General features: G+C 52.0%; 1 protein-coding gene across 1 annotated transcript in view; it reads left to right on the top strand.

Moving 5' to 3' along the window:
- Positions 1–504: 504 nt before the first annotated feature.
- The window catches only part of ERICH6B (glutamate rich 6B), a 78,646-nt gene continuing 73,138 nt past the window's right edge, over positions 505–6,012 (top strand). Inside the window, exon 1 of the mRNA XM_070471207.1 lies at positions 505–557. The gene's annotated coding sequence lies outside the window, so the exon portion shown is untranslated. The remainder of the gene's footprint in view (positions 558–6,012) is intronic.

Raw genomic sequence — 6,012 nt, 5'->3', positions numbered from 1 at the left:
CACCTGACCAGCTAAAGGGTCTCAGCTCCCGGAGCCTCGGGCCCTGCCTCTCTCCATCTTAGCTGCCATCCACCCAAAAGCTCAGCGCCGGGCCCCAGGATTCGGGAAAGGATGCTCCAGGGTTTTCTAATTAGAGGCTATAAAAATTACCTACCATTGAATAAATAACAGAACAAAATAAAAGTCTGCCCAGTGTCTGCCGCCCCTCCACTGCCTGGGAGCCCTGGGTGGGTGGGTCGGCAGTCTCGCTTGGCAGGCGCCAGCGACTTCAGGTCCTGGAGCCTGTAGTCCCCAGCCCCCACTTCGGGGAACACCCGATGCAGGTGACCGTGACGCCGACAGTAAAGGAAACCTCCTGCCGCTGAGCCCCGATCTCCCGCGCCCGGAAAGACGTGGGAGAGGGAAGCCGAGAGCAGGTCCAGAGGTTCGGAGCTCCCAGTGCCCCAGCGCCGCTTCCAGGGGCGCCGGGAGGGCGGGGCGCCGTTCCCATAGTAACGGGACCACGCAAACTCGGGCGCCGGGACCCTGCGCAGGAGCCGCGCGGCTGCCGGGCTCGGGTAAGAGCTGCGAGCAGCCGCCGTCCCGCGCGCTCAGACAGACCCGATGCCTCCCCGTGCAGCCCCGCCAGGGAGTGGACAGCAGTGTCCAGGGGTGCGGGACGAAGGAGCGACAGCGGCAGGCAGCTTTGTGCCTTTTCCTTTCTCTGCGCTCCCTCCCTAGGCCTTCCTCCTCCCCGCTGTGCTGCGCTTCTCCCCTTTGTGAACCGCGGCGTCGGGTCGCCAGTCGCTGTTCCCTTGCTAAGTCATATCCGACTCGTTGCGCCCCCAAAGTCGCTGGACTACAGCACGCCAGGCTTCCCGGTCCCTCACTCTCTCCTGGAGTTTGTTCAAGTTCATGTCCACCGAATCAGTGATGCCACCCAACCATCACATCCTCTGTGGGGTCAAGATACTTCTGCAAATAAAGGAGGGCTGAGTCCCTTCCACTCCAGACAGCCCTGGCCCTGAGTTCAGGGGAAAATGCTGGGTGTGTTACACTGTTTTCAGCATGGACCAGTTGCATGAACCAGTCAACTAAGCAGGAAAAGAATTCCCCGTATCCAAAACTGCAGCCTGGAGTGCACATCAACTCCTGTGACCCAAAGCAAATGACTGTTTCCCTGTGTTTCTTCCCCCACCCCCATGTCCCCTCCTCTAATTCATGGTGAGGTTCGACAGAAAACAAAATTATGTGAAGCAATTAGCCTTCAATTAAAAAGTAAAATTAATTTAAAAAAATAAAATAGGACAGAAACAGCAGCCTAACCTTCCAGAACGATGGCCCACAGTGGCTGGGGCTGGCATTCCACAGGCTTTCCTCTACCCGTCGGCTCAAGGTCACCTTCTCTGAAAGTTCAAACCTGAATGCACTGGAAACTCTATTTATTTACAAAAGGCCTTAAGAAATTATGTTGTAATGAGTGCACTGGGTGTCTATACTGCTGAAAACTGCACTGATCGGTCTAAGAGGGGTGACCGTCATTTTTTGACTTCAGTGTTTGTCCCCTGGCACTTTTTCACGTGGATCCCGGTCAGCCCAGACACAGGGACCATGGAATTCACTATCAGCCAAGAATCCTGCCAGTTAGTCAAAGAGGTTGTAAACAGCTGTGGAAGATGATAACAACAGCAACAAGAAAGCCTTGTGTTTGCACAGCACCAGAGAATACCCCAGATCCTTTATAGAAATGAAACTTCTCCTGGAGCTCCAGCTAGCTCCAGTTGAGGCTTCCAAAAAGCAGAGATGTGAAAAAGCAGAGACATTACTTTGCCAACAAAGGTCTGTATAGTCGAAGCTACGGTTTTTCCAATAGTCATGTATGGATGATGTGAGAGTTGGACCATAAAGAAGGCTGAGCACCAAAGAACTGATGCTTTTGAACTATGGTGTTGGAAAAGACTCTTGAGAGTCCCTTAGACTGCAAGGAGATCAAACCAGTCAATTCTAAAGGAAATGAATTCTGAATATTCCTGGGAAAGACTGATGCTGAAACTCCAATACTTTGGCCACATGATGAGAAGAGCTAACTCATTAGAAAAGACCCTGATGCTGGAAACGATTGAGGGCATGAAGAGAAGGGGATGACAGAGGATAAGATGGTCGGATGGCATCACTGACTCAATGGACATGAGTTTGAGCAAGCTCCGGGAGATGGTGAAGGACAGGGAGGCCTGGCATGCTGCAGTCCATGGTATTGCAAAGAGTCAGACACGATTGAGCAACTGAACAGCAACAATGAAGGCTTCCAAGCCTTGGTTGGCAACTCCTAAGCTACACCCAAGGGTCCCATCCTCTTCATCAGCTGCATCTTTGCAGTCTGAGCCCACCCCCAACCCATCTTGGGTTTTTTTCTCCATGACATGAAAAAAAGCTAAGTGGATGGGGACCTGAAAATTGCAAATCAGAAACTGTATTAAAAATAGCTAGTTTTGGCTTTACCAGGTCTTAGTTGCATCCCTTGGGTGTAGTTGCCCCATGGCACGTGGGATCTTAGTTCCACGACCAGGGATCAAACTGGAGGCCCCTGCATTAGAAGGCGAATTCTTAACCACTGGACCACCAGGGAAGTCCCCAGATTCTGAAACTTGATAAGCAGTCCCCTGGGTACCTTTCTTCTTATATGGCTCAACCGTTCAGCCCACAGACTCCAGTTGAAACCCTGCCATGTGCAGGCACTGAGCTAGCACTCAGTCACTCCGTATGTCCTCCTCTCTGGGACCCCATGACCTGTAACCCGCCAGGCTCCTCTGTCCCCTCTGTCCATGGGATCATCCAGGCAAGAATACTGGAGTGGGTTGCCATATCCTACTCCAGGGGACCTTCCCCACCCAGGGATTGAACCCACGTCTCCTGCGTTGGCAGGCAGAGTCTTTATTGCTGAGCCGCCTGGGAGGCCCACATGCAAACAAGCTTGCAGAAAACAGGAAAAGAAGGGCTGAGAGAGCTATGGGGGGAAGAGGACAGACCTTTTTCCAGAAGAGTCTGCACGAACTCACCAAGGAGGCGACTCTGAGTTAAGTTTTAAAGGGTGAATAGACTTCCTTTCCAGTGATAAGAAAATCCAGAAACAAGGCTGGAATCCCCCAGAGAAATCCCCCTCTATGAAGAGTTCTTGAACATGGATACAGCGTTCTCCAGAAAATAAAGCAGGGCTGTGAGCAGGAGACCAAGAGGAGACTGGGACAGAGGAGCAGGGAGGAGTCCCAGGCAGGAGGGCTGCCCCGCACACGGCCCTGTGGCCTGGGCTCTGAGAGAGGCCGGCAGCGCCCATCTGACCAGCTGCTCCACAGCCAGCCCAACGGCCTGGCCTCTTCCTGAACTGACTCCTAATGTTAAATAATACGGGCTTCCCTGGTGGTTCAGATGGTTAAAGACTCTGCCTGCAATGCAAGTGTTGACAGGGCCTCCTGGGCACCTGAAGTACTGCCAAGAAAGAAATCAGCCCTCCAGGTAGAGTTCTGAATACACAGGCCTGTTCGAGAGCCAGACTTCCCTCCATCTCCTCTGGGAAGGAGACCGTCTATTTCCCATCAAATCTCCAGGCTTTTCTTGACCATGAGACAGAGGAGCCCTGCCGTCACATCTTTGCTGATGTATTTTTATTGCTAGGGAGGACTTCCGCAGCAAGTTCCTCACGCTTTCCAGTCCTTCACCCATGATCTCAGCCGCTAGCCTTCCACCCAGGACCGGCTGGTCTCCCCCTGCCGTAGGGCTCTACCAGACCTCTTGACTTTGGGCTTATGTAACTCATCATCTCTGACTCTAGAAATGTTTGCCTGTGTTCTTCCTGTCCCACCAAAGGTAGGAGGTGCTGGTTTAAAACTAGAGTTTATTCATTTTTAATATGCAATCCCTCCAAACTCTAAATGTGGAGCCCGCCACCTGGGCTCTTTTATTTATTTTTTCAAATTATTTATTTACGTGTTTATTTTTGGCGCTGCGGGATGATCGTTGCTGCATGTGGGCTTGCTCTAGTTGCGGCAAGTGGGGGCTACTCTCCCGTTGCAGAGCACAGGCTTCTCGTTGCGGGGGCTTCTCTTGTGGAGCACGGGCTCTAGGGCGCCCGGACTTCAGGAGCTGCAGCACACGGGTTTAGTTGTCCCGAGACATGTGGAATCTTCCTAGATCGGGGATTGAACCCGCATCTCCTGCACTGGCAGGCAGATTCTTAACCACTGGACCACCAGGGAACTCCACTGTGCCCTTTTAGGCTGATGTCTTAGCCTTTCAGGAGAAAGGAGTGTTTAGGCAGCACTCCCCAAGTCCGGAGCCTGCCTCTCAGCTCCAAATCATCAAAGATCCCCAGTCCTGCTTCCACCAGTGGGTATGATCAACTTCAGCTTTACATTGAAAGTGAAAAGCGTTAATCGCTCAGTCATGTCAGACTCTGCAACCCCATGGACTCAGCCCACCAGGCTCCTCTGTCCATGGAATCCTCCAGGCAAGAATACTGGAGTGGGTAGCCATTCCCTTCTCCAGGGGATCTTCCTGACCCAGGGATCAAATCTGGGTCTCCTGCATGGTAGGCAGATGCTTTACTGTCTGAGGGAAGCCCCAGCTTTACATTCGTTCCCAGCTATGGTCATACACATAGGGCTCTGGGGCTACTCCAACCACATTCATGGTCACTCTCTGTAAGAAAATAAACACCATCAGCACTCCTCACCCAGGTCATATTTTCCGAACCCTCAGCAACAGGTGGAGTCCTGTAGCCCTAATCAAATTAGTGTGTGCAAGAGGCTTTCTACAAGCTTTGGGGATTCTAGGAGGCCCGAGGAGAGGTGCAGAGCTAGCTCCCAGGTGGCGGCTGGCACAGGCCCAGAACCCACTCGTTCCCAGGACCCTGTTGCCTTTTGGCTACAGACGTTTCTTCCCTTGGAGGAGCTCACTGCCTCAGAGGTATCCCTCTTTGAACAAGGACACGGGTCCAACCTGGGATGATGGGTCTACCAAGGTCAGCTACTCTCTGTCCTACAAAATTCCTAACATGGTGTCCTGCAGGCTCCCAGCACCATCCCAGGGTCTGTAACGTGAGCAGACAAGCCCCTCTGCCTGGACGCCTGAGGTTCCAGTTTTCACATCGAGGTTAGCCTCTAAATGACCAGAGAATTACTCATGGAAAATCTCTGCGAGCAGCTATTAACAAAAGGTTCCCTTTGCCCTTGGTCTTATCAGCATCCCTAGCGAATAACTGGACATTTTCACGGCACGTGTGACAACCTTCCTCTCTCATTCTGTCCCCTCCAGTTTCTCACTGAAATCTAAAATGTCCTCAAGGGGACTTCCCTGATAGTCCTGTGGCTAAGAATCCACACTCTCAATGCAGGGGGCCCCAGGTTCGATTCCAGGTCAGGGAATTAGATCCCACATGCCACAACTAAGACCTGGCGCAGCCAAATAAATGCCCCCAAGAATTCCACTCAGTATTATGTAACAGCTAAATGAGAAAAGAATTTGAAAAAGGATACATGGATATGTAGAACTGAATCACTTTGCTGAAACTAACACATTGTTAATCAACTAAGTAAGTGTTCGTCACTCAGTTGTGTCCAACTCTTTGCGACCCCATGGACTGTAGCCCACCAGGCTCCTCAGTCCATGGAATTCTCCAGGCATGAATACTGGAGTGGCTTGCCATTTCCTTCCCCAGAGGATCTTCCCAACCCAGGAATCGAACCTGGGTCACCTGCATTGCAGGTGGATTCTTTACTCTCTGAGCCACCAGGGAAGCCCAGTCAACTATATACTCCAATATAAAATAGAAAGTTTAAAATCAATAAAGTAATTACTTAAATGCACCCTGATTCTCTAGTCCACCATATGAAACTTAGCCCCTCCAGCCAAGACGGCTGAACTTGACCCTTTGGGGAGGCCTGCCTGCAGTAGCGGGGCGGGGGGGGGGGGGGGGGGGGGGGGGGAGCCCAGCGAGCAGGCAGTAGCAGAGAAGAGCAGAGGCTGTAAGCAGGACAGGAA

Source organism: Odocoileus virginianus, chromosome 8, assembly GCF_023699985.2.
Source record: "Odocoileus virginianus isolate 20LAN1187 ecotype Illinois chromosome 8, Ovbor_1.2, whole genome shotgun sequence".
Taxonomy (NCBI): Eukaryota; Metazoa; Chordata; class Mammalia; order Artiodactyla; family Cervidae; genus Odocoileus; species Odocoileus virginianus.
This window is presented reverse-complemented; position numbering and strand designations above follow the sequence as displayed.